The 19,533-nt window shown below is 43.1% G+C and overlaps 1 protein-coding gene across 1 annotated transcript in view; it reads left to right on the top strand.

Annotated features, from left to right (window-relative positions):
- The window catches only part of LOC140713893 (retinoic acid receptor beta), a 259,900-nt gene that overhangs the window by 9,579 nt on the left and 230,788 nt on the right, over window positions 1–19,533 (top strand). The window lies entirely within an intron of this gene.

Genomic DNA, 19,533 nt, shown 5'->3' with positions numbered 1-19,533 from the left:
GGAGGAGTGGACCCAGGGGAAAGTGATAGGCAAGAGAGAAGAGGTAAAAGGCCAGAGAGGGGAATAGAAGAGGGGAGGGAGGGAATTTTTTTACCAGATGGAAAAATTGATATTCATGCCATCAGGTTGGAAACTACCTAGAAAGAAGATAAGGTTTTGCTCCTCCACCTTGAGGGCGGCCTTATCTTGGCACAAAAAGAGGCCTTGGACCAACATGTCAGAACTGCAATGAGAATCGGAATTAAAATGGTTGACCATCAAGAAGTTCCACTTGTGGCAGATGGAAAGGAGGTGCTTGATGAAGCAGCCCCCCAATTTATGACAGGTCTCACCAATGTAGAGGAGGCCGTGTCAAGACCACCAGATTAAGGTAGTGGTGTTTAGGGGTGTGAAGGGGAAGGTTGGTAGGTGGTGGTGTTGATCAGCCTTACTGCTAGAGCCTTTTCCCACCGCCTTTCGGTATATATGTCCTTGACACTGGGAGGGCTGGTGTCGGTGATGTGTTGACTTAAATGCTGAAAGTGAAGAGCAGGTCAGATAGCAGCCCAAAGAGAAAGGTTAACATTAGGGATGGAACTTTCCACAAGTAATAAAATGTTACAGCAGTCTTTTGTGGGTTTTCTGCTTTCAATATTTCCAGATTTGCTTTTGTTCTTTTCAAGTCTTGGTAAGCAGATGTGATTTATCTAGGGTAAGTATTACCATGCCTGGTATTTACCCTGACACAAAAGTGCAGCTCTAATGACTGGAATCATAACTACAGCTGTGCCTGTGACTCCTGCTCCTCAATTAACGTTTCTCACTGACTGAAATTAATTGAGGTTGCTTTCTGTAGTAGTCATACTTGGTGAAACTATATGATTAGTTCATCTCAATATTAAGGAGTTTGATTTAAAATGCTCTTCTGTTGGCAAAGTATCCATCATTAAGGATCCCCATCACCCAGGACTTGCTCCTCTTCTCACTGCTATCATCAGGGAGGACGTACAGGAGCCTGAAGACACACACTCGGTGTTTCAGGAACAGCTTGATCCCTCCACTGTCAGATCTTTGAATGGACAAGGAGCCCATATACTTTTTTTTTCTTTTTTTGCTCTGTATTACACTTTGAGGTACAGCGTGAAACAGGCCCTTCTGGCCCAGCAACCCACTGATCGAACTCTGGCTGAATCACAGGACAATTTACAATGACCAATTGATCTACCAACCAGTATGCTTTCGGAAAGTGGGAGGAAACTGGAGCTCCAGGAAGAGACAAACACAGTACAATCTCCTCACAGATGGTGGTGGAATTAAACTCCAGACTTGACTGCAATAGCGTCGTGCTGGCCACTTCAATACAGTGGCATCATACTTAGTTTTGTACTACTTATTTAATTATCTTTTATATACAGTCTTGTGCAAAAGTCTTAGGAACATGTATATTGCTGGAGTGTCTTAAGACTTTTGAACAGTCCTGTATTTGTCAACTTGGAGCAGAAGGCGAGTCTATAAATCTGGTGGGAATAAAGAATGTTGGAAATGGGGAGGGTGGAGTGCTGTGGAAGGGGTGTGGGACAGGTGGTTGTAAAGGAGTGCCAGGGGCAGGGTGTTGATGTGGGTGCAGACACACCCGGCCCTGAGACACCAGGCAGTCTTTTGATTCCAAACAATTGGTTTATTGATTATTACAGAATGTCTCTCTCAGGTGCTTCCCACTCTCTCCCCTCTCCCTTTCCTTTTTCCCATCCATGATTCCCCTTTCCCTGCCCCCTTCCCACTCTCAGTTCACAATAGAGACCCAGATCAGTATCAGGTTTATCATCACTCACACATGTCATGAAATTTGTCTTTCTTTGTAGCAGCAGTACAGTGCAATACATAAAATTATTACAGTACTGTGCAAAAGTCTTAGGCACCCTAGCTATATCTATGTGCCTAAAACAATTGCACAGTACTGTACATATTACTTACTGTAATTTACAGTTTTTATTACTGTATTGCAATTTACTGCTGCCACAAAGCAACAAATTTCACAACAACCTGATTCTGATTCTGAAGTAACATGTTAACTTTGCTAGTCTAGACCAATTTAATCCCTTGACGGAATGGTATACAACTAAATTAAATTGATTTGAAGTTGGTTTAAATCCATTGTGTGCATGGAGCTGAACAAACAAATTTCTTATCTTGAAAGATGGAATCATTACCTCCTAATTACCAACTCATTTTGCAGATGTATACAATTACCTTTCAAATTAAACACTGGTTCAGAGCAGCAAACACAGACCCCAAGGGGAAACCCACCAGTGATTTATTTCTGCCTCTTTTATCAATTGACCTTATGATTTGACATAAATTCCACAATAACCAGATTTAGTCCTTGCCTTATAGTGACATTGTATGTTGTGGACTAACCACCTTTTGTCCACTTTTCAATAGCGGGAGCCTAGGACAAGAGGGCACAGCCTCGGAATAGAAGGATGTCCCTTTACAACAGCGATGAGGAGGAATTTCTTTAGCCAGAGGGTGATGAATCTGTGGAATTAATTGCCACCGACAGCTGTGGAGGCCAAGTCATTGGGTATATTTAAGCAAAGGTTGATAGGTTCGTGCTTAGTAAAGGCATCAAGGATGACGGGGAGAAGACAGAAAATGGAGTTGAGAGGGAAAATAAATCAGCCATGATTGAATGGCAGAGCGGACTCGATGGGCTGCTGATGGGGAAGGAGTACAAGCTGGCAGGTGATAGGTGAGACAGGTAAGGGAAGGTGGGTGGGTGGGGGAGGAGGACATTAATTATACACAATTTTTACATGAAAACATATTGTAATTAGAACAAAAGTAAATTAATTTTAGTGCAAAGTGAACACAATATTGCTATACTGAGGCAGTGATAATGGCCAGTGATAAGTACTGGTTGTTTCAAGAGCAGAATAGTTGAAGAGAAGGAGCTGTTCTTGAAAAAGTTGGCATGCAGCTTTAGACCATAAGGCCATAAGACATCGGAGCAGAATTAGGCCATCTGCCCATCCACTCTGCTCCACCATTCAATCATGGCTGATACTTTTTTTTTTAATCTCCTCCTCAGCCTAAATTACCAGCCTTCTCCCCATAATATTTGATGTCATGTCCAATCAAGAACCTATCAATCTCTGCCTTAAATACACCCAACAACCTGGCCTCCACAGCTGCCTGTAGTGACAAATTCACCACCCTTTGGCTAAAGAAATTTCTCCGCACATCTGTTTTGAAAGGGCGTCCCTCTATCATGAGAATGTGACCTCTTGTCCTAGACTCTCCCATCATGGGGAGCATACTTTCCACATCTACTCTGTCTGTGCCTTTCAACATTCAAAAGGTTTCAATGAGATCCCCCCTCATCCTTCTGAATTCCAGTGAGTAAGACCCAGAGCCATCAAACGTTTCATGTATGATAACCCTTTCATTTCTGGAATCATCGTTGTGAATCTTCTCGGGATCCTCTCCAATGCCAGAACATATTTTCTAAGATTAGGGGCCCAAAGCTGTTCACAGTACTCGAGGTGATGCCTCACCAGTGCCTTATAAAGTCTCAGCATCACATCCTTGCTCTTATATTCTAGATCTCTTGAAATGAATGCTAGCATTGCATTTGCCTTCCTCACCACCAACTCAACTTGCAAGTTAACGTTCAGGGTGTTCTGCACAAGGACTCCCAAGTCCCTCTGCATCTCAGATTCCTGGATTTTCTCCCCGTTTAGAAAATAGTCCGCACACTTATTTCTACTACCAAAGTGTATGACCATGCATTTTCCAACATTATATTTATTTTGCCACTTTCTTGCCCGTTCTCCTAATCTGTCTCCTTCTGCATCCTATCTGTTTCCTCAACACTACCTGCCTCTCTATCAATCTTCGTATCATCTACAAAATTGGTAACAAAGCCATCTATTCCATCATCTAAATTATTTATATACAGCATAAAAAAAGTGGTCCCAACACCAAACCCTGTGGAACACCACTAGCCACTGGCAGCCAACCAGGAAAAGATCCTTTTATCCCCACTGGCTGCCTCCTACCAGTCAGCAAATGCTCTAACCATGCTAGTAACATTCCTGGAATACCATGGGCTCTCAACTTGGTAAGCAGCCTCATGTGTGGCACCTTGTCAAAGGCCTTCTGAAAGTCCAGATATACAACATCTGCTGCATCCCCTTTATCTATCATTCTTGTAATCTCCTCAAAGAATTCCAACAGGTTTGTCAAGCAAGATTTTCCCTGAAAGAAACCATGCTGACTTTGTCCTATCTTGTCCTGTGTCACCAAGTACTCCATCACCTCATCTTTAACAATTGACTCTAACATTTTCCCAACCACTGAGATCAGGCTAGCTGGTCTATAATTTCCTTTCTGCTGCCTTCAGGTTTCAGTATCTCCTGTCAACTGGAGGCTACAAAAAGATGCCATGGCCCAGATGGCGGGGATCTTTGATGATGGACGTTACCTTCTGGAGGCAGTGCTTCCTGTAAATACTACTGATAGAGGGGAGGGATGTACCCTTCTTTACCTATCCCTTCCAGTCCCGATGAAGGGCCTCAGCCTAAAACGTCAACTGTTTATTCCCCTCCATAGATGCTGCCTGACCTGCTGAATTCCTCCAGCATTTTTTGTGTGCTACTCAGATTTCCAGCATCTGCAGAACCCCGTGTTCATTTTTAGACTTGTAATTGTGTGTACCTTGAGTCATAAATCAGACACTGACTTCTTGCTTTTGACATGAAACAATCTTGAATATTGAATATGTTCTGTACCAGCAATAGTTTGTAACATAAACTTTAAAAAATGAAAAAAGTAAGGAATAAGGAACACCTTGTTTAAGTGGTTTTGCCTTTAATCTAGAAAAATTAACAGGTTAGGCTACAATTTATAAATGAGAAATTCTGCAGATGCTGGAAATCCAGAACCACACACAAAATGCTGGAGGAACTCAGCAGGTCAGGCAGTATCTATGGAAATGAATAAACAGTTGATGCTTCGGGCTGAGATCCTTCTTCTGAAACATCGACTGTTTATTGATTTCCATAGATGCTGCCTGACCTGCTGAGGTCCTCCAGCATTGTGTGTGTGATGCTTTAGGCTACAATTTAGTTGTTCAGTGAGTTCTCTCTGATGATGATCAGACAGTTGATTTATCACCTGTTTTGCTTTCTTGTCATCTGATTGGCATGTTGCTAAGTAGGACTTGTGTAACTTATCTCAATCACTATGAGTCCTGCAAAATAGCACCAGACAATATGAGGTCATTGTTTAAGACTCTAACAAAGTAGTGCCCGCAGCTCTGAAATAACTTCTTTGCATTTGTACTAAGGGTTGTATGTAGAATGTGTGGAATTCTTATGCAGCATTCCAAGCAGCTAGGAAAGGAATCTTCTGCATCACAATCTCAACCTGACTAGAAAAGATCGATGGGGTTAATAATAAAGACCAGAGACTCTGCAGATGCTGGAAACATAGAGCATCGCCACCATTATGTGCCGTGTCATATGATGTAGACAATCATGGTCTTTCCATGAACATGATTGTTCTTACCAAATTTTTCAACAGAATTGGTTTGCCATCACCTTCTTCTGAACAGTGTTTTTACAAGACCGGTGACTCCAGCCTTTATCAATACTCTTCAGAGATGGTCTGCCTGGTGTCAATGATCACATAACCAGGACTTGTGATGTGTACCAGCTGTTCATACGACCATCCACCACCTGCTCCCGTGGCTTCACATTAACCTGATCAGGGGCTAAGCAGGAGCTACATCTTGCCCAAAGGTGACTTGCAGGCACCTTACACCTCCTTTGGTAGAGACATATCTCTAACCTGTCACCCAAAAACATAGAGCAACACACACAAAAGGCTGGAGGAACTCAGCAAGTCAGGCAGCATCTATAGAAGGGAATATTCCTTTCCATTGATACTGCTTGACCTACTGAGTGCCTGTAGCTTTTTGTGTAGATGAGATTAACATGGCAGATCAGGCATGTCCAACATTTTGAGCTTGGAGACCTTTTTCAGGGTGGAGCAGAACACAGTAGACTTAATTGTTTTCAACATTTCTGTGTGTCTGTATGTTGGTGGACAGAGACTACAGGGCTTGTACAATGATAACAAGTGACAAGAGACCTCGTTTGAAAAATCCTACGGACTGAAAATAGTACAACTGAGTTGGTAAGATTTTTTACCATTACTCTGTGAAGATGCTGCTGCAGACCCTTAATACCCAGGACTCCGGAAAGTAGTTTCTTTAACTTTCTATCAAATCTCTCCTCATTCTCCTACATTCCTACAAATAAAGTCTTAACCTATTCAACCTTTCCCTACAACTTAAATCCTCAAGTCCTGGCAACATTCTTGTAAATTTTTTCTGCACTTTTTCAATCTTATTGTCATCATTCCTGTAGGTAGGTGACCAGAACTACACACAATATTCCAAATTTGTAGTAAAAAATATCTTAAACAACTTCAACATAACATCCCAACTCCTTTAGTCAGTACATTGACTTTTGAAGGCCAATGTGCCAAAAGCTTTCTTTATGACCCTATCTAGTGGAGTCTACATATTGGAACTACCTCGATTATACCTCTTCCCACCCTGCCAAATGTAAAAATGCTATTCCCTATTCCCAGTTCCTCCGTCTCCGCTGCATCTGCTCCCAAGATGAGGCATTCCGTTCCAGGACATCTCAAATGTCCTCCTTCTTTAAGAATCGTGGTTTCCCTTCTGCCGTCATCAATGATGCCCTCACCCGCATCTCCTCCATTTCCCGCACTTCAGCCCTCACCCCATCCTCCCGTCACCATAACAGGGACCGTGTTCCCCTTGTCCTTACCTACCACCCCACCAGCCTCCGGATCCAGCATATTATCTTCTGCAACTTCCGCCACCTTCACCAGGACCCCACCACTAAGGACATCTTTCCCTCTCTACCCCTCTCTGCTTTTCGCAGGGATCGTTCCCTCCGTGACTGCCTGGTCCACACGTCCCTCCCCACAGATCTCCCACCTGGTAGTTATCCCTGCAAGCGTAAGTGTTACACCTGTCCCTACACCTCCTCTCTTACCACCATTCAGGGCCCCAAACAGTCCTTCCAGGTGAGGCAACACTTGTGAGTCTGTTGGGGTAATCTATTGCAGCCGATGCTCCCAGTGCAGCCTCCTCTACATCGGTGAGACCCGATGCAGATTGGGGGACCGCTTCGTTGAGCACCTCCGCTCCATCCGCCACAACAGACAGGATCTCCCGGTTGCCACCCACTTCAACTCTGCTTCACGTTCCCATTCGGAAATGTCCATACATGGCCTCCTCTACTGCCATGATGAGGCCAAACTCAGGTTGGAGGAGCAACACCTCATATACCATTTGGGTAGTCTCGAGCCCCTTGGTATGAACATCGAATTCTCCAACTTCCGGTAATTCCCTCCCTCTCCCTTCCACCATCCCACTTTCACTCTGCCTCCTCTTCTAGCTGCCTATCACCTCTCTCATGATTCTGCCTTCTTCTACTACCCATAGTGCTTTCCCCTTTCATTCCTTCTTCACCTCTCCGGCCTATCCCCTCTCTGCTTCCTCTCCCCCACCCCTTGATCTTTCCTCTGATTGGTTTTCCACCCTCCCCCCACCTTCTTTATAGGGCCCCTACCCCCTCCTTCTTCAGTCCTGACGAAGGGTCTTGGCCCAAAACGTTGACTGCTTATTTCAGCAGATGCTGCCCAACCTGCTGAGTTCATCCAGCTTGTTTGTATGTCTTGATTTGACCACAGCATCTGCAGTGTACTTTGTGTTTACTATTGCAGGAATACACCATGTTTGTGCTCCACAAAGGTATTCCACAAGACCAGAAGAGATAAGAGCAGAATTAAGCCATTCAGCCCATTGAGTCTGCTCTGCCATTCCATCATGGCTGATTTATTACCCCACTCAACCCCGTTCTCCTCCCTTCTTCGTAATACCTTTGACAGCCTTACTAATCAAGTACCTATCAATTTTAGATGTTCTAGCCATTCTTCATTTCCTGTTGCTGCCTGTTTTCCAGGGAAGTTTGATAAATTAGGAAGCCTGGGCAAACAAGGTAATTGATCAACTACAGGCTGCGCGTTTTGTCATCTGGTTGATATCTCCTGCTGTTAATTTTAACAACCCATTGATTGGATGCTCAGGGTGTAATCACTTTGACTGTCACATAGAGCCTTTCCGAAGAGGCTTGTAGGTAAGACTCTAAGTTGTAAGAACAGAATTAGGCCATTGGGTTTGCTGTGCCATTCCATCATGGCTAATTTATTTTCCCTCTCAACCCCATTCTCCTGCCTTCACCCCATAACTTTTAACGCCCTTACGAATTAAGTATCTATCAACTTCTGCTTTAGATAAACCCAATGACTTGTCCTCCACAGCCACCCATGACAATGAATTCCACAGATTCACCTCCCCTGGCTAAATATTTTCTTCCTCATCTATGTTTTAAAGGGACATCCTTCTAGTTTGTGAACCCTCTGTGCCCTCTGCTCCTAGACTCTCCCACTACAGGAAACAGACTCTCTATTCTATAGACCTTTCAATATTTGGTAGGTTTCAGTGAGATCTCCCCCCACAATCTTCTAAATTCCAGTGTGTACAGGCCCAAAGTCATCAAACATTCCTTTAATGTTAACACTGAAATTATTCTTCTGAAACTACCACCTACAACAGGATTCCTCTTTGACTAAGTCCCTCCATGCTCAGAGACTGTACGATCAAATAGCAATCGCTGTGCCAAATTTATGAAGGACATCCAAAGCCGGTTTATTCAAGCAATAATTATTTACAGAACCAAACTGAAAATTAGATAGATAGAATTGATTTGCTTGATTCATCTTAGTGTAGGTTAAAAGGTGAGTACAATCTTGTGGGCTGAGGGGCCTGTATTGTGCTGTAGTGTACAATGTTCTGTGTTCAATCAATCAACAACACAGCATAGAAATGGCACAAAATTATAAATTTAACATAAATTATGCACATTTTTTACAAGAAAGGACCAGTTAGAACAAGAACAGGAATCCATTTCAATGCAATGTCAGCAGTTTTTGTGTGCCATATTTAAGGCAAGATGTGCTGGTTTTGGAGAGGAGGTTTATGAGACTAAATCAGGGAATGAAAGGGGTTGATGTTTGAGGAGGGTTTGATGGCTGGGCTCATTGGAGTTTACAAGAATGAGTGTGGTAGGGAGGTGGATCTTATTGAAACCTTACAAATATTGAAAGGCCTTGATAGTGTGGATATGAAGAGAATGTTTCCTATAGTCTAGGACCAGAGGACACAGTCTCAGAATAGAAGGACGTCCCTTTAGAACGGAGATGAGGAGGAACTTCTTCAGCCAGCTGGTGGTGAATCTGTGGAATTCATTGCCACAGACAGCTGAGAAGGCCAAGTCCTTAGGTATATTTAAATCAAAAGTTGATAGGTTCTTGAATAGTCAAGGTGTCAAAGGTTACTGTGAGAAGGCAGGTGAATAGGGCTGAGAGGGATAATAAATCAGCCTTGATGGAATGAAGGAATATACGCAATGGGCCGAATGGCCTAATTCTGCTCCTATGGCTTAAGGTTTTATGGTACAGGGAATGAGTATAGCTGCAGTTGGAAGCTGAATGTTTTCAGAGAGGTGCCTCCCACCCCAACTAAATTTACCAGACCTGAGAGAACATCTCTCTGGTTCCCTGAAGAACAATGTAAGAACAATAGGGCGTGTTTCTCTAGAGACATGTCAGGTCTTGCCAGAAAACCAGTAGCTATCTCTAGTTATGGTCACTGAAATCCTTGACACTTTCCCTCCTATCCTCCCAAACTGTTAGCTGTCATTACAACCACGGTTAATCTGCAGGTTATGTTTGTATTTAAGCTGACAACTAGGTTTCTGAAATGAATTCTTCACTTTCTGCATGAATCAGGTTTGATATCACTGGCATATGTTGTGAAATTTATTGTTTTGCAGCAGCAGTACATCGCAATACATAGTAATAAAAAACTGAAAATTACAATAAGAAATATATATATATATTACTCTGCATAAGTCAACGTGGAGCGGAGAGCAAGTCTGTAAATCTGGCGAGAGCAAAAGATGCTGGGAATGGCGAGGATGGAGCATCGTGGGAAGGGTGTGGGACAGGTGTCAGAGAAGCTGAGCCAGTGGCAGGGTGGGGTGGGGGGGGGTGTTAGTACAGGTGCAGATACGCCCAGCCCTGAGATAACAAGCGTGGTCTTTTGATTCCAAACAACTTGTTTATTAATCATTACAGAATGCCTCTCTCCAGTGCTTCCCGCTCCCTCCCCTCTTCCTTGCCCTTTTCCCGACCATGATTCCCCTCATTCCCCTCTCCCTGTCCCCTTGCCACTCTCAGTCTGCAATAGAGACCATATCAGAATCAGGTTTATCATCACTCACATATGTCATGAAATTTGTTCTTTTTTTTTCAGTGCAATACATAAAACTACTGTAGTACTGTGCAAAGGTTTTAGGCAGCCTTGCTATATGCATGTGCCTAAATCTTTTGAACAGTACTGTTTATAAATTAAAGTTACATAATTAATGTAAAAAGAGAGGGGGAAAAGGGAAAAATAGGGAGGTAGTGCACATGGGTTTTTTGTCCATTCAGAAATCCGATGGCGGTGAGAAGATGCTGTTATTTTGAGGATTGATAGATTTTTTTAAACACCTTAAAACGATATTGCTTACTGAAGTACCTATGGCAGTGACCGTGGATTTCATCTGTAGTCATCCTACATGGGAATGTTTGATGATTCCCATTGGAGCTGCATGCAAGTAGTCACCACTTATTGGGGTCATCTTGGTAACGTGGTGTTCAGCACAGAAGGGCTCCGGCATTCTCAATGATGTCAAATTCCCTTACGTCTGGAGAATGTATGATAGAATTTGTCCACAATACTGAGAGACATAGAGCATTACCGCACAGAACCAGGCCTTTTAGCACTCAGCTCACGCCTAGGGCTTCAAATAGCTATCTGCATGCAACAGTGGCTTTATCCCAGCACACCACCTCAACAGGTGAGCTAAACCAGGTGAAAGTAGCCAGCAGTCCTCAAACACTGATAAGATAAGGACATGCCTGGAATATTAGTTTTGTTCATCATGGTTTTCTGTACTTTGTGGCTATCTGGAAAAGACATCTTTTAGAGGTGTATTCTGCATACATACTTTGATAATAAAATGAACCTTTGAACTTTACATTGAAACATCAAAATTTACAGTGAAATGCATTGTTTGCATCAAGGACCATCAAATAGCCATAGGTATCACCAACATAGCATGCCCACAACTTACTAACTCTAACCTGTGTGCGAGGAAACAGAGGCACCCAGAGGAAACTCACTCAGTCATGGAGAGAATACAGACAGCGGTAGGAATTGAACCCTGATTGCTCATACTAGTGTTACGTTAGTTGCAATGCCACCATGCCACCCTAGGAATTGTACTCATAGTTTTATTATCCTTTTTAACCATTTTTGAACATTTATGAATGTCAGAAATATTCATCAACCTTTTAATTTCTTTGACTTAGCTAGCTATTAAGGTATTGTGTACAGTTCTGGTCACTGAATTATAGGAAAGATGTCAACAAGTTAGAGAGAGTACAGAGGAGATTTACTAGAATGTTACCTGGGTTTCAGCACCTAAGTTACAGAGAAAGGTTGAACAAGTTAGGTCTTTATTCTTTGGAGCATTGAAGGTTGAGGGGGGACTTGATAGAGGTATTTAAAATTATGAAGGGGATAGATAGAGTTGACGTGGATAGGCTTTTTCCATTGAGAGTAGGGGAGATTCAAACAAGAGGACATGAGTTGAGAGTTAGGGGGCAAAAGTTTAGGGGTAACACAAGGGGGTACTTCTTTACTCAGAGAGTGGTAGCTGTGTGGAACGAGCTTCCAGTAGAAGTGGTAGAGGCAGGTTCATTTTTGTCATTTAAAAAAAATATTGGATAGGTATATGGGCAGGAAAGGAATGGAGGGTTATGGGCTGAGTGCAAGTTGCTGGGACTAGGTGAGAGTAAGCGTTCAGCACGGACTAGAAGGGCCGAGATGGCCTGTTTCCGTGCTGTAATTGTTATATGGTTATAATTCAGGGGACTGGACTAACTTCTTACAAAGAGAAGTGCATTGTAATCTACTGGTCCTCACTGATCAACTATGTTGAGGAGGTCCACACTGGGACGCCCATTCCAGACAGAACAACTGCTTTAACAGGCAGACAAATGGTGAGTGCTAATTATAAGCACGTCGTAAACACAAGAGGTTCTGCAGATGCTGGAAATCCAGAGCAACAAACACGCACAAAATGCTGGAGGAACTTGGCAGGTCAGGCGGCATCTATGGAGAGGAATTAACAGTCAATGTTTTGGGTCACGAACCTTCATTGGGATGTTTTAGGCTGAGATCTTTCATCAGAACGTTTTGGGTCGAGACCCTACAGAAGGGCATTTTGTGTGCAGTCGAGATTTAATGCATTCAGAAATTTGGACAAGTTGAAACTATCAACACAGCACACAGGAATGTCTTACATATATGTTGCGTGCTCCAGTATACATAACGTGGTCTCTGCATTGAGAAGCATCCAGTATTTCCTCCCTTCACTGCCATAAAATCGGTTGAAGTTCTTTAGAAACTCTATCTTGCTTGCATTGTTATTACCAATGGAACTGCAGGAAGAACTTCAAAGAACATGAAATCTTTATAACATACTTCAATCAGAATTTGAGTTTCAGCTGTTGTTATTCTGGAAAATCCAGATGCAACAGTGCTTTGTGGGAATTGTGTAGATGAATAGTGGCCTGTTTCAACTCACTTTTTGAAAAACTTTGAGATAGCTATTTGTACAGCACAATACTGTAACAAGCTCCAACACCGCTAAGACATGTCGAAAAAGGACAAATTTGTCAGCAAGTGTACAGTATTTCTGGTCTTTGTCATGTCTTGTTCATTCGTAAGTTTTAAGTTGTTGAAAGATGATTGAGACTTGATCAGTGATAATTTAAATCTATTCAAAATTATATTAAAGTCTCAAAGTTAAAAACTACACCTTTAACAAAGTTAAAACACCTTTATTCACCATGAGTGATAAGGCTGATGATGGGGCAGCTGGTATACAAGTCGATGCATTGTGTAATGAGACTGTGAGGAAGGACAGCCAGATGACAGGGTAAAATCGCAGTCAGTGGGATGAGTTGAAGTATAACATGGGGACAAAATTGAAGAGGGTGATGAATACAGGACCGAAGGTGTTATATTTGAACGAACATGGTATACAGAGTAAGGTACGTAATAAGACCATAAGACCAAGCACAATTAGCCCATTTGGCCCATCAAGGCTGCTCCACCCTTTCATCATGGCTGACCCATTTTCCCTCTCAGCTCCAATCTCCTGCCTTCTCCCCATATCCCGACCAATCAAGAATCTGTCAACGTCAGCCTTAAATATACTTAAAGACTTGGCCTCCACAGCTGCCAGTGACAATGAATTGCACAGATTCACCACCCTCTGGCTAAAGAAATTCCTTCTCATCTCCGTTCTAAAAGGACGCCCCTCTATTCTGAGGCTGTGTCCTCTGTTTGTAAACCCTCCCACCATAGGAAACATCCTCTCCACATCCACTCTATCTGTGTCCTCTGGTCCTAGACTCCCCCACTATAGGAAACATCCTCTCCACATCCACTCTATCTGTGTCCTCTGTTTGTAAACCCTCCCACCATAGGAAACATCCTCTCCACATCCACTCTATCTGTGTCCTCTGTTTGTAAACCCTCCCACCATAGGAAACATCCTCTCCACATCCACTCTATCTGTGTCCTCTGTTTGTAAACCCTCCCACCATAGGAAACATCCTCTCCACATCCACTCTATTGAGGCCTTTCATCATTTGTTAGGTATAAATTAGGTCATTCTTCGTTCTTCTGAATTCTAGAGAAAATGGGCCCAGCGCTTTTTATATGACAAGCCATTCAATTCTGGAATAATTTTTGTGAACCTCCTTTGAACCCTCTCCAGTGAAATCTTATAGCACAGTTAGAGATTGGCAGGTATGACGTTGTGAGAGTCACTGAGTTGTAGCTACTGTAAGTAAGGTAGGTACTGTATGCATTGAAATAAAATGGGATTCAGCCTGTTTTCAGATGTAAAAATTAATTCTAACAAGTTAGCAGACTATCTTGCAAATGGTTGATGCAGACCTGACTAACAATAGCTTAATTTTTATGGTGGCATTTTAAATAGCAATTAGCTTAACCCCTTTTCCTTTATGTGCTGTGGAATGTTGATAACATAGGCCAGGCAATGTTTAGCTCGAAGCCATGGAAAGTTGATCACATAGCCCACAAGTAACGACCTTAAATTCAGGTTTAACTTATCAGGGTGGATTTGAGCTTTGAGTTGTTGGTCTGATAAAACAAATCTAAAATTTAAAATTAACTCTAGGTTATGGAAATCCGATAAAAGAACATTTTTGACATATTCAACAGGCTAGACACCATCAGTGGAAGGAGATGCTGGTGTTGTTTGGTTGCTTGTTGTGCTCTGTGTTGTTCTGCTAGACCATGCGGGCACACTGTGTAGACACCAGAATCTGTGGCAACACTTGCACCTGGCACATCCTTCGTTTGTATTGGTTGTTAGCACAAATGACGCATTTCACTGTATGTTTCGATGTACACGTGATAAATAAGCTTGAATCGAATATTGATACTTCAGGACCGTTCTGGGGAGATGTCACTGAACTGGAACATGCACTGTGTTTCTTTCTCCACAGATGCTACTTGACCTGTGGAGTAATTTTGACAATATCTGTGCTGATCATCTAATGCAATAGCTCACTGTCCCTATCAATCTTGTTAAATTTATTTGGAATAATTGCAGGATTTTGTTCTGGGTTTTTCTAATCAAGCACTCTAACTTAGATGATAGACCTGGAAGACTTGCCTAAACTGATTTCCTGCCAAACCTCTCATGGCAGACAAAAGGACCATTTACCATGTTGCGTCCATGCTGACTCACAGAGTAACCCCATTTTCCAAGTTAATTATACTCTGACATGTGCCTATATTCTCTGTCGAATTTCTGCTGAGTTTACGGATTGGGAAAGTTGGTGGAACTGTGGGACTTGTATTCCCAGATCCCTCAGGTTCTGATAAAAGATGGCACTGCGCTGCGCTGTTCATTAACCCAATGGCTCAGACTTCATTGTTTGTAGGGATGGTTTTTTCAAGATTCAAGATTCATGATTGTTCAATGTCATTTCCAATACACAAGTGTAAAGGAGAATGAAGTAATTGCTGCTGTGGATCCAATGCAGCATAAGCAGGCACAATAATAAAAAACACAATAAATATTCTGTAAATACATAAGATAGGTTAAATACATAAATTGACTGTATGTCCATAAAGTGACGCCAGACGCAGAAGTGTCTGTGCATAAGACGACTGACAGGAAATGATAAAGTAGTGGTGGTGGGGGGCAAGGAGGGGTGGGTTAGAGGGTAGAGGTGTTGATCAGTTTTGCTGCTCGGGGGAAGTAACTCCTCCCTGTTGGGGGTGGGGACAACGTGAGGAGTTTGTGTCAGTGTAGGCTTTAGGGTCAGAAATGAGGGGGAATTAGAATTAAGAAGCAGTAAATGATATCTCTTAGAGTCCAGCTTGGAGTGCTCCACAATAGAAAGCCAGTGATCTCCATGGACAGATATCAGGTTGGCTGCCAATGAGACATGGAATGGCCATCTCTGTGGTCAGTGACCAGGGTTGGCAGGCCCCTTGGATGAAGGCTGGTGATCCTGCAGGTTGGGTAGTCACAGGAACGGATATCTGTGTGGGCAGGAGGCACAAAGCCTAGTCACCCCCTCCACCAAGTCGACAAGTTCTGGGTTTAGAGACCTTTGCATGTCCGGAGTTCAAAGCCTAGAGTTCAAACCCTCTGGGTACAATATGAAGGGTACAATATCCTGGGTACAATATGAAGGATCAATTACTGAAGGTCAAAGTGTTTGGAAATTGGAGACCTGATATCCTGTGAGTCTGGGCCAAGGACTGGAGACTGGAAGCCGAGCAGCGGCTGTCCTGGGGTTGGAGGCCTGTCTCTGCCTCTGTGTGAGTGGGTAAGGATCTTGTTTTGTTGTAATTGTTGCTTGTTTTGTTCCGCTGAACAATTGTGGTCATGCCATACTGGCGCCACAATATGCGGTGACACTTGCAGGCTGCCCCCAGCAAACACGTCGGTTGAGTTGGTTGTTAATAATAACACAATTAGGTTGTGTTTGTTATTTGTATGCCGCCCACGTGTTTGGCTACGTCATTCGGCACTGCAGCAGCAGTCGTCCCAGCAAAACCTGTGGCTACCCTTTGGACTATTGCTGTACAGAAAGAGAGTATCACAAACACAGCTAATGTTTCAGACTGTGAGATGATTCTGTCTGCCCTCACCCGCCCTCTGACTGTTGAGGAAGGTTTCTTGAAGGATTTAACCATGTCAAAATTGATTTAGAACATCCAAAAAGTGGGACACTCAGAGCAATGTGAGGTAGGACATTATTATTATCTGCCTGCTCTTGTACGACTTGCTCGGTGGGACCTCACTCCATCCCTCAACAACATTGTGTCTGGCGGAATCCAAACTCAGTGACCATTTTATTAGCTACCACCTGTACCTAATAAAGCGGTTACTGAGAATATTTGTGTGGTCGTCTGGTGCTGTAGCCCATCCACTCCAAGGTTCAATATCTTGTGCATTCAGAAATGCTCTTTTGCATACCACTGTTGCAACACATGGTTATTTGAGTTACCGTCACCTTCCTGTCAGCTTGAACCATTCTGGCTATTCTCCTCCAAACTCTCTCATTAGCAAGACATTTTTGCCTTGCCCACAGAACTGGATGTTTTTTTTGTTTTTCATACTATTCTCTGTAAACTCTAGAGACTGTTGTGCATGAAAATCTCAGGAGATCAGCAGTTTTGAGATACTCAAACCACCAAATCAGGCGCCAACATTCCACAGTCAGAGTCACTTAGATCACAGGAGTGGAACTTAGTGTGATCTTCTGCTGCTGTAGCCTATTCACTTCCAGGTCCAATGTGTTGCACATTCAGAGATGCTCTTCTTCAAACCACTGTTGTAACACATGGTTACTTCAGTTACTGTCACCTTCCTGTCAGTCTGGACATTCCCCTCTGACCTCTCTCATTAACATGACTTTTTCTCTCACAGAGCTGCTGCTCACTGGATGTTTTTTATTTTTCACACCATTCTCTGCAAACTCTAGAGACCGTTGTGTGTGAAAAACCCAGGAGATCAGCAGTTTCTGAGATACTCAAACCACCTCATCTAGTACCAACAACCATTCCATGGTTAACATCACTTAGATCACATTTCTTCCCTGTTCTGATGTTTGGTCTGAACAACAACTGAACCTCTTGACCTCGCCCGCATCTTTCTAGGCATTGAGTTTCTGCCACATGATTGGCCGATTAGATATTTGTATTAACGAGCAGATGAAAGGTGTACCCAATAAAGTGGCCTCTGAGCATCTCTCTTAACAATGTGTGAAATGTAGACACCATTTTGAACCTCTGAGAGTCTTGTGGTGCCACAACACAGATACCAGTAGCAGTCTGTATTTATGTGTATTACTCAGCAGAAAATACAACCAGGAAATGGGTTTGATTTTATGCAGATATGGATTCAGTTTCAATATTTAAGGGAAGTTTGGATAGCTACATGGATTGGAGGGTCTGGAAGGCATGGTCCAGGTGCAGGCTGATGGAACGAGACAGTTTAATAGTTCAGCATGAACTTGATGGGTTGATGGGCCTGTTTCTTTGCTGTAGTGTTCTATGACTCTTTGACTCAATGAAAAAGGCTGAAGACACAAGAAAGACTACAGATGCTGGAATCCAGAGCAACACACAAAAAGCACAATGAACAGCAGGAACTCACCAGATCAGGCCTCATCTATGGAGGGGAATAGGCAGTCAACATTTCAGGTCGAGACCCTTCATCAGGACTGGACAAGAAAAGGGTCTTGCTCCTTTCTTTCCCACCACCCTTTTACACCAGCTATCTGCCCTCTTTCTTTCCAGTCCTGCTGAAGAGTCTCGACCCGAAACATTGACTGTTTACTCCCCTCCATAGATGCTGCTTAACCTATCGAGTTGCTCCTATGTTTCGTGAGTGTTGTTTCAGGAAGCTTATCTGCCTCCCAGTCAGTCCAGTTTAATGACATTCTTCTGGATGTTCTGTCACAATGCCTGTGTTGGTCGTTGGTTATTTTAGAGGCACACCCTGCTTCACCTAGTGACAGAAAATGGAAAGGAACAATACTACACCACTATCGAGTGAGTCTGATTGATTGCAAGCATAAAAACAAGAGATTCTGCAACGCTGGAAATCCAGAGCAACACACAAAATGCTGGATGAATTCAACAGGCCAGGCAGCATCTATGCAGGGGAATAAACAGTCGTCGTTTCAGATTGAGACCTTTCATTAGGACTGGAAAGAAAGTGGGAAGAATTGAGACTAAGAAGGAGGGGGGGTGGGGAAGGACTGCAAGCTGGTAGGTGATAGGTGAGGGGAAGGCTGGGTGGGGAGGTGATGAAGTAAGAAGCTGGGAGATGATAGATGGAAAAGTTAAAGGGCTGGAGAAGAAGGAATCTTATAGGAGAGGAGAGTCGACCATGGGAAACGGAAAGAGAAGGGGCACCGGGGGAGGTGATAGGTAGGTGAGGAGAAGAGAAGGGTTAAGAGGGTAGGCAGCCCCTCAATGTTATATTAAAAAATTAGCTGAGGAGATTTTGTCAAGATCTGACCAAATTAGCAATTGCACTGGGGTCAATGTTAACTCACAGGCAGGAATGTCACAAACAGACTGCTTGCCAATGCTGCAGGTTGTTATACACTCAGTGGCCACTTCATTTGGCACACCTGCTTGTTAATGCAAATATCCAATCAGTGAATCATGTAGCAGCAGTTCAATGCTTGAAAGCATGTAGGTGCGCTCAAGAGGTTCAGTTGTTGTTCAAACCGAACATCATGGTGGGGGAAGAAATGTGATCTCAGTGACTTTGACCATGGAATGGTTGCTGGTACCAGATAGGGTGGTTTGAGTATCTCAAAAACCGCTGATCTCCTGGGATTTTCACACACACAGCAGTCTCTGGAGTTTACAGAGGATGGTGTGAAAATCAAAAACAAAGAAAAATCCAATGAACAACATTGTCCACTGCAAGGTTCAATCTGTTGTGTGCTCAGAACCTCCGAATGCACAGCGCATCGGACCTAGAAGTGGATGGGCTACAGCAGCAGAAGATCACTAATATACATTCAGTAGCCACTTTATGAGACTGGTTGTATTTGACAGACCACTTTGTATGGTTCACAGTTATGCCACCAATCTAAAGGTCAGCCTCTACCCCATTATTATCAGACCCTTGAATGGACCTCTCGTAATATAAGATGGACTCTTGCTCTCACAATCTACCACTTTGTGATTTTGCATTT

This window comes from Hemitrygon akajei, chromosome 20 (genome assembly GCF_048418815.1).
Source record: "Hemitrygon akajei chromosome 20, sHemAka1.3, whole genome shotgun sequence".
In the NCBI taxonomy this organism is placed as follows: Eukaryota; Metazoa; Chordata; class Chondrichthyes; order Myliobatiformes; family Dasyatidae; genus Hemitrygon; species Hemitrygon akajei.
The sequence above is the reverse complement of the archived record's forward strand: the minus strand, read 5'-3'. Positions and strand labels throughout refer to the sequence as shown.